The sequence below is a fragment of the Lipotes vexillifer genome, unplaced genomic scaffold (genome assembly GCF_000442215.2).
Source record: "Lipotes vexillifer unplaced genomic scaffold, Lipotes_vexillifer_v1.1 scaffold1615, whole genome shotgun sequence".
NCBI lineage: Eukaryota > Metazoa > Chordata > Mammalia > Artiodactyla > Lipotidae > Lipotes > Lipotes vexillifer.
The window spans coordinates 1-9,002 of NW_006778600.1; the positions used below are offsets into that span (position 1 = coordinate 1).

The 9,002-nt window shown below is 42.3% G+C and overlaps 1 non-coding gene across 1 annotated transcript; it reads right to left on the minus strand.

Moving 5' to 3' along the window:
- Positions 1 to 6,538: 6,538 nt before the first annotated feature.
- On the minus strand, positions 6,539 to 6,609 carry TRNAG-CCC (transfer RNA glycine (anticodon CCC)). The gene has a single exon. It is a non-coding gene; the product is annotated as a tRNA-Gly (tRNA).
- Between the last annotated feature and the right edge of the window lie 2,393 nt (positions 6,610 to 9,002).

The window sequence follows — 9,002 nt, forward strand, 5'->3', positions numbered from 1 at the left end:
TTCCCCCTCCTCTTTCGTCTTCCCCTCCTCACCCCCTTCCTCTTCCCTCTTCTTTGTTTTCTACCTTACCTTGAGTGCCTACCTTTCCTTGTGTCAGGCGACCTCTCATCTCCACCACAGGTTACACATTTCCGTGAGTAGTTCTGAGCTTCAAATAAGGAATTGTGTGTAACAGTGCCACGAATGTTCAGTAATGGTGACCTCTTATTTTTATCAGTAACATCATTTGAATCATCAGAATTGTCTGTTTTTTAACAAGTGCGTTTTCATTGTCAGAATATATTAATATACATTTAAACCTTACATACTTGTTGAATAATAAATTGGTTCTGCCATTTTATTGTGGAAAACAGTGTGTGGAGAATATTCTTACACATATATCATTGGCAGTTCTGTAGGACACAGACTGTTCTTTTATCCACTCTGTAGCTAATCTGTTGATGTTAAATACCTTTTACAAAACTTTGCCAGCAATCAAACCCCCGGGGGTGAATTGCCATAGCTCATTACCATCTCAGTTCAAGGGCTCTGGACAACTGGCACAATACCCCGGATTAGCTGAAACGGAGATTTTTCCACCCAGTGCTCTCTTCTGTTCTCTTTGTTTTCTTCTGTTCTTAGGTCACAGCCTCCCAATAAAATGGTTGGCAACACCACTGTTGCTTGGGGAATGTTAATGCTACCATTGTTCACATGCTGGTCTAGCCAATATTGTGGTTGGAGTCAGGGCAGAAGAGATCTGCCATGGGCCCCACTGTGGCCCTCTTCTGGCCATGCCTTCTTCCATTAGGCAAAGATTATATGGAACCAAGGAGATGTTCCCAAAATGTGCAAAGAATCGCAGAATCCCTTGCCCAAGTGTCTTTTAGTTCATGTGTAAAATTTTTGGATCTTTCTTCTTGGCATTGTCAAGCTGAGGGCAAAAGTCGCTTTTTATTTTTTTCCTTTTGTACTCAGACCTAGAGCTTGTGGGCAGTGCAGTGTCAAGAGGCTGCTTTTAGGGAGAGCTTAGTGGATGTAGCGTGGACGTGTTGGAGGTGCAGGATAAAACCTGGTTCCAGCAGGTCGGTAGGCAAGCAGTGGTGGAGGGTCTCACTATGCTTCATTTCTCTGGTGTGTCACTCCAAGAAGTCCAGGAATTCTAAATTCATCCTTGGTAATTATAAAGGTATAGTTTTCAAAGTAAGAGAATACAATCTACTTCAATTTCAATGAAGAGGGCTTTTTGTTGTTGTTTGTTTATTTGTTTGTTTTTGCGGTACGCGGGCCTCCCACCGCTGCGGCCTCTCCCGCTGCAGAGCACAGCCTCAGGATGCGCAGGCCCAGCGGCCACGGCCCACGGGGCCAGCCGCTCCACGGCACGCGGGACCCTCCCGGGCCGGGGCACGAACCAGCGTCCCCTGCATCGGCAGGTGGACCCCCAACTACTGCGCCACCAGGGAAGCTCTGTTTCTCTGTTTTTTAAAGCTTCATCAGTAGCTTTAAAAAGCATAGACTCAAGGTAGATGGCAAGCGTGCCACTAACATTGGCAGGTGCCAGTGCAAAAAAAAAAAAAGGAAAAGAGGCCTCAAAGCTGCTTACACTCTGAGGTGAATTGCCAAGATAGCTTATTTCATCTTCTGTTTGGGCACAAGGAACACAGAAGCCAAGTTTTAATCCCAGGCTAACTTGAGAAGTCTTATAGGAGGTCCTCCTTACATTAAGGTGGGACCCCAAAGTCTTAAGCCCTCAGGGGTAAGGGTCATCCGATCTAGTCCTGCCCCTTCAAATCCCAGAGCTCTTTGGACCAGGCAGCCTTGGTGCCACAAACAGTATAAAGAATAAGAAAGTTTTAAAAGTTCATGAGAAATCGTAGCCACGGACTCAACCTCTAGCAGATTTAGCCTTGAGTACTCATAGCTTGGGTAGTCTGGGAAACCATAAGACATCAACTTGGTGTGTTGTTTCCCAGCTGCTAACAAACTCCAGGAGTCTATCAGAGGAGACTATATTCAGAGGAAAATATATTCATCCTAGGGCTGTAGAGGTATCCACAAATAACATTTCAAGAGAAGCAATTAGCATCTAGAATTCAGTTTTAACACATAAGAACGAAATCTCATGCATCTGGAATTTTAACAATTCTATCAATCCTTGTGATGAAATGAAATTTATATTTTAAAGCAGGTTGAGAAAATTTAAGCATAAAACCCTCTCTCTCTCTCTCTGTCCTCTTGGGCCTCCTCTCTCCCCACTTTCATGTGAAAAGTACATCTGCATTATACCATAACCAGACCTCCTCAGAGGTGTAAATGCCCCATTGACTGCAGAGATCGTCCCCTCACCACCCCCCACCCCCGCCCTCATTTCTTCAGACACTAGCAATGTAACTTCTTAAAAGATTAGCATTCTTTCCCAACTTCGTAAGTGGTCAAGTGACTTCCTGCTTGCTTTGTACATGCTTACCTGGACTATGTATCTCTGGTGAACTTTATGTAAAATGTCAGTATGTCATTTGGATGTATGACCTTTTGTCTCAGAAATGTACATGACTATGCCTTCGACTTCTAACAGGCGAACAGTTCTCAGAGCTTCTGAGAGTCTCTCTCCCAGGTTATAATCCTCAGTTTAACTCAAATAAAATCCTCTTTTTTCTTTTTCTTTTCTTTTCTTTTTTTTTTTTGTGGTACGCGGGCCTCTCACTGCTGTGGCCTCTCCCGTTGCGGAGCACAGGCTCCGGACGTGCAGGCTCAGTGGCCATGGCTCACAGGCCCAGCCACTCCGCGGCACGTGGGATCTTCCCAGACCGGGGCACGAGCCCACGTCCCCTGCATCGGCAGGTGGACTCTCAACCACTGCGCCATCAGGGAAGCCCCCTCTTTTTTCTTCTTAACTTGATTGTTGATAGAATTTTTGTCGACACTTGTATCAAAGCAGACATGAAAATGAAAATTAGAAAATATTCTGAATCAAACAAAATGGAAAATACTATGTATACACACAAGGTGCAGCTAAACCGGTCTTTAGAGGACAATACACAGATTTAAATGTAAATTATGACAATCAGGACTGATCGCTAGTGAGCTAAATCTCCACTTCAAAAAGTTACAAAAAAGGATAACAACAACAACAACAGAAGCAAATAAGTGCAGAAATTATGTAGAAAACCAGGAATTTAAGAATTAGAAATAAATTTACAGAAGCGCAAAAGTAAGTGGTTGCCTCTTTGAAAAGACTACTAAAATTGATAAAACTGTTAAGAGGCAAGAAGGCCCCCCGCACGTGTGCTTCTGAAGACATGTGCAAGAAGGTTCACTGAAGCACCGCATGTACTTATAAAAACATGTAAACTACCCAATGGTCCTCTGAGGGGAAAGGATACATAAACTCTGGTTTATTCTTTCCATGGACTATTCTACGGCTATTAAGATGAATGAACTAGTTCTATCTATCAATACGGATAAAACTGAAAAACAAAGTTGAGTGAAAAAAAATCAAGTGACAAAAGATGACATAGTATGATGGTGTTCATATAAATTCTTAAAACAAAAAAATAGATGGATATATTATATATGTCTTTAATCATTTATTGTCCTATACCAAAACATGTAAAGAAATGTCACACCAGCATCAGGAGGATGGTTATTTCTAGAAGGGAAATGGGAGAATGGGGTAAAGTGATTGAGGAGGTGAGGAGAAGTTCAGTAACATCTGCAATATTTTTAGTTCTTATGAAAATTCTAAAAAGAACCTGGCAAGAGGATAACATCATTTAAAATTAGGTGAACGATGCATATTTATTTTTTGTACTTTTCATCTTTTTGAAATTTAAAATATTTTTACAAATATTTTAAAGAAATAATAGCCCAGAGTGGGAGGCGAATGTGGGACTGACACAGGAGAGTGTTTTCTTAAATACTCCCAGTGCCTCTTCTTAGGCATTGCATGGCTCTTAAATGTCAGCAGAGGTCTCCAAAATCCTTGAGAGCTAAAAAAATTATCTCAAACCCCAATTTCACAGCTTGTGGAAATTCTAAATAAAAAGAAATATACATAGATTAAAAAAAAAGAGGAAAGAAGGAAGCCATTACTACTGAACTCGTAGACATAAGGAAATGATAAATGAATATCATAAACACATATACGACAACTGATTAAAAATTTAGAGGAAATGAACATATTCCAATAGTGAGTTTAGGGAAATAAAATGGACTAGTCCTACAAGCATTACATTTTTTAAATCAGAATTTTTAAATCTTCCTTCAAAGAAAGCTCCAGGACCAAAAAAAAGTTCATTAGAAGAAATGACTCCAAAGCAAACAAATTCTAAAAGAATTAAAAGATGGCACATTTCTCCAACTTTTTTTTATGAGTTTATGTTGAAACCAACAACCCCCCACAAAGGCAATGTGAAAAATATAAATTACAGACCTGTCTTATTGCTGCAATGTTAAAAAAAAATACTGAATCCAGCAATACATTTTTTAATTGTGAAAAATTGGTCTTATCCTGGGAAAACAGTTGATTATCATTAGAAAATAAATTAATCTAACTCACCACATTAACAATGTAGAGGAGGGAAATCATAATCACTAAAACAGAAGAGGTATTTGAAAAAATTCACCATTGATTTAACTTTGAAAAAAAACCCTTTAGCGTAATAGGCTAGAAGAGAACAGCCCTAATCTGCTAAGGGTAGCTTCCAAAACAAAAACAAACAAGAAACCGTCAGCAAACATTATAGTGGGTAATAAACCCCTGGCTCCCAGCCCCCCCACCCCCGTTACCAATCAGGAACCCTCAGGAATCAGACAAATAGGCCTCACTCTGACCACATCTTTTCACCATTGTGATGGAGATCTTAGCCAGTGAGGAAAGGCAAGAAAAAAGAAAAGGTATAAGAAGTGAAAATGAAAAATGACTACTATAAGTATTTACATGGGTGAAAGAGGAAATACTAGAATTATTAAGAGAATTGAGTTTATTTGGTATATACCAATATTTTAAAATTAGACTAACTTGGAGGATTCACTTGGATTAAATTGAGGATTCAAGAAACAAAGGTATTAAAAACATTTTAAATGTTCAACAGTTATACCACACAGTTCAGTCACATGCACTGGGGAGGGGACAGGGGAATGAAAGGTGACTCCTACCTCCACAGTAACCAAAATCATTTCAACGTGAAATGAAACCTAAAATGATTTTAGTTGGTGTTATATAGCAGGGTATTTCCATGATCTCAGGGGTAAGCAAGGATTTTTAAGATAAGATAAAAAGACCGGTTCTTCAGTATGGAGGTTCCTTAAAAAACTAAAAATAGAATTACCATAGGACCCAGCAATCCCACTACTGGGCATATACCCAGAGAAAACCACAATTCAAAAAGACACATGCACCCCAGTGTTCACTGCAGCTCTATCTACAGTAGCCAGGTCATGGAAGCAACCTAAATGCCCATCGACAGATGAATGGATAAAGAATGGATATATACAATGGAATATTACTCAGCCATAAAAAGGAACGAAACTGGGTCATTTGTAGAGACGTGGGTGGATCTAGACACTGTCATAGAGAGTGAAATAAGTCAGAAAGAGAAAAACAAATATCGTATATTAACGCATATATGTGGAACCTAGAAAAATGGCACAGATGAACCAGTTTGCAGGGCAGAAATAGAGACACAGATGTAGAGAACAAACGTATGGACACCAAGGGGGGAAAGCGGCGGGGGTGGGGTTGTGGTTGATGAATTGGGCGATTGGGATTGACATACATACATTAATATGTATAATGGATAACTAATAAAAATATATCATAAAATGTAGGAAAAAAAGACCAGTTCTTAATGAAGACTGATCAATTGGACTACATCAAGCATCTCTGTTCATCAAACCACAGACTAAAGAGTAAAAAAGACATGTCACAACTTGAGCGAATGTCCTTGCAGTCAGCATAATCAACTGGTACTGAAGATATTTAATAAATTCTTACAAAACAAGAAAAAAGACCTGTAGGGTAATCACCAAGATCTTGGGGGTGGGGATGGGGGTGGGGGAGAACCTATAAGAGAAAATCCAAATGGTTAACAAATATGTAAGGGTGCTCAAGTTCATAACCAATAAGGGATATTAGAAGTGAAATCCCAATGAGGGAACTTTACAGATGGGGAAGGAGAAAGAGGAGGGGGAGGGGGAGGGAGGGGAAAGGGAAGGAGAAGGAGAAGGAGAGGAGAAGGGAAGAGGGGGATAAGGAGGGGAGGAAGTGGGGCAGGAGGAGGAGGATGAGTAGGAGGTGGAGGACACTTGCAGGTAGAAAGGTACCAACTGGCCAGCGAGGTGGTTGCTGCCGTATTGTACTCCCTCACAGCCCCAGGACTCTGCAAAGTCCCCATTCAGACGCTCCTTAACGTCTTCTGCTCAGGACTGCCTTGGGGTGTTAATTCTCATCTTCGTACTCCTTGTGGCCAGAACCACGACGTCATCAGACTTGTGTGTGCAGTAGGCAAAAACCAAGGGGTAAAAAGTCTGGGCCGGAAAAGGGATCAAAGAGACACTCTGCACTGGCTGGGAATCGAACCCGGGTCTCCCGCATGGGAGGCGAGAATTCTACCACTGAACCACCAATGCCCCCTCCCGTGCAAGCCTCTGATGGCTCTCCAGAAAGCATCTCCAGAGCGACCAAGGGACCTGTGGCGGCGAAACAAAGAGGTTCCAAAATAGGCCTACACCGTTGTCTTTAAAAGACAGAGCTCACAGACTGACAGGCACTCGGAACAAAGCTTTTCGAAAAAGGCCTACAAGCAGGCAACAGCATGAAGTGGGAACATTCAAATGAAAATATCAAAATATCAGCTTCGTCAGCTCACACCACAACCCTGAAAAAGGCTCTTTCTAACCGTACAACAGGCCCTGCCGGGAAAACATTGGAAATTCATCCAGATCCCTTGTTCATGACCCTATACCTGCAACTGTCAACCTCAAACTCTTACCTTAGAGAGTCTGAGAAAATAATCCAATTTGCTAGGTTAGGCAAGTGAAATTCTCATCCAGGCAAGAAATAGGAAACAGAAGCAGAATTAGACTGGAATTAGAAGAAGGAAAGGGCCAGAATCAAAAGAGAGATAATGAAGAAACACACCATTGTTTTGTAAAAGAATAGTGAGTCATTCTTGTAACCATTATAACAATAGTATGTGTCTGCTTTTTAAGGTGTTCAAAGAATTTGGAAGGATATGTCATAATTATTAGAAGATTAATTACTATTGTTTGCAACCAATGTTTGATTATATGGGAGAATCTAATGTCCCAAATGGGACTCCGTGTTGTGCTGAGTTTTAGCATTTGTGACTCTGAGATGCATGTGGGGCGTAGGCTTTGGTGTTTTGGTTATATAAGGAGCAGACTAATTTTTAGAATAGCGTCGAGGTTAACATATTGGTCCTCTGATGAAATTGAAATACAGAGAGATTTCTTTCCCAATTTTTCCTGGGGGAAATTACACTGAAGAAAGAAACCTGGCGGGGGTGCTCCCCAACATGTTGGGACTTAGGAACCATTATGACTTTCTGAAAGATAGGAGCTGCAGATGTGCAGTCATGCTTCTCTTGCTGAGAAGCCAAGCTAGGTGGAGGCTGAGTCAGAAACTTGAACTCAACAAGGAAAATGACCATCCCCTTGACCTTGAAGAGCTTTGGCTCTATCTGCCCTCTGCCCAACACCCAAGACACACACCAGCTCTGGCCATCATGCTTTCATTTACCAACTACATCAACCAGATCTACATGTATTCCCACACCCCTTTCTAAACTACAAACCTGCACTTTAAACTCACAACTCATAAATCACAAATCAATGCCCCCTATGCGTCTCATAGTCACAAATGCTAAAACAACACACCAGTGAGTTCCCTGTCAGCATCACACACCACCCTCTGCTTCGACAGGTTTGGGAGGCACCAAGCGATGGGAGCGGGGACAAAGAGAATGACTGCATCATCAGTGAGGAAATGAAGCCCGCAGTATTTTGATGTGAAAGCCACAGCTTGATGGTATTGCCTGACATAAGCCTCCTATGCAAGCCTTTGCTCTGGGTGTTTTCTTGTTTGTTTTTTCAGTTTGTTCTGCATGTCTACCAAAGAGTCCTGTTGTTTTCAGAACTCTTTTCAGAGTCCTTCCCGAGCCTCTTCCAGAGGAATCCTAGTCAGAGCAGCACAGGTGGAAACGTTGGTGGCTCAAGGGTAGAATTCTCACTTCCCATGCGGTAGAACCGGGTTTGATTCCAGGCCAATGCTTGCTTTTCTTCGGTTGCCTCTCCCCTTTTCCATGGGCAATATCTTTGGCATAGACAGGTCGTTCCTTGTCCTGAATTATACCAAGACCAGCAAACTCAGGGGTACCAAGGTCAGAGGCCCCACTCCCCAACTTCCTTCATCTCCACACGAATTCCTCCCCAGAAACGTCCCCCTCCCTGGGCCCCTGAGGCCCCTCCCCTCACAGCTACAGTCCTTCAGTGACCTTCATTTCTTCATCCCCACTCCAAGTGCGATGTAGCCCAGGATAGGATAGGAGAAAGGATAATAGTAACAATGGTTTCAGTTTCAAGTATTCCAAACCGCAGAGATCCAGCAGACACACTTGGAGCTTCAAAAACATGCTCTCTTCACCGTATTGGAGGGTTGCAAACAAAAAAAAATTCCTGTTGAGGGCAATTTGTGTCGTTCTTAGTCTCCACTAGAGGGGACGGCGGTAAAGGGAGGCAAATGGCAAGTGTGCCCATTTAGTTAATTCCCAAGAAGACTTTAAGAAATTGCCCTCAACAGGATATGTTTTTGGTTTTGTTTCTTTGTTTGTTTGTATGTTTTGCAGCCCTCCGGCAGAGGTGAGGTCCCCTGGCACAAAGGAAGGTAGGCACTCAAGGAACCCCAGGACAGAAAACAAGAGGGGGGAAGAGGAAGGGGGGAGGAGGAGGGGAAGGCGAAGGAGGGGCGGGCAGAGGAGGGGGAAGAGGGGGACGAGGAGAGG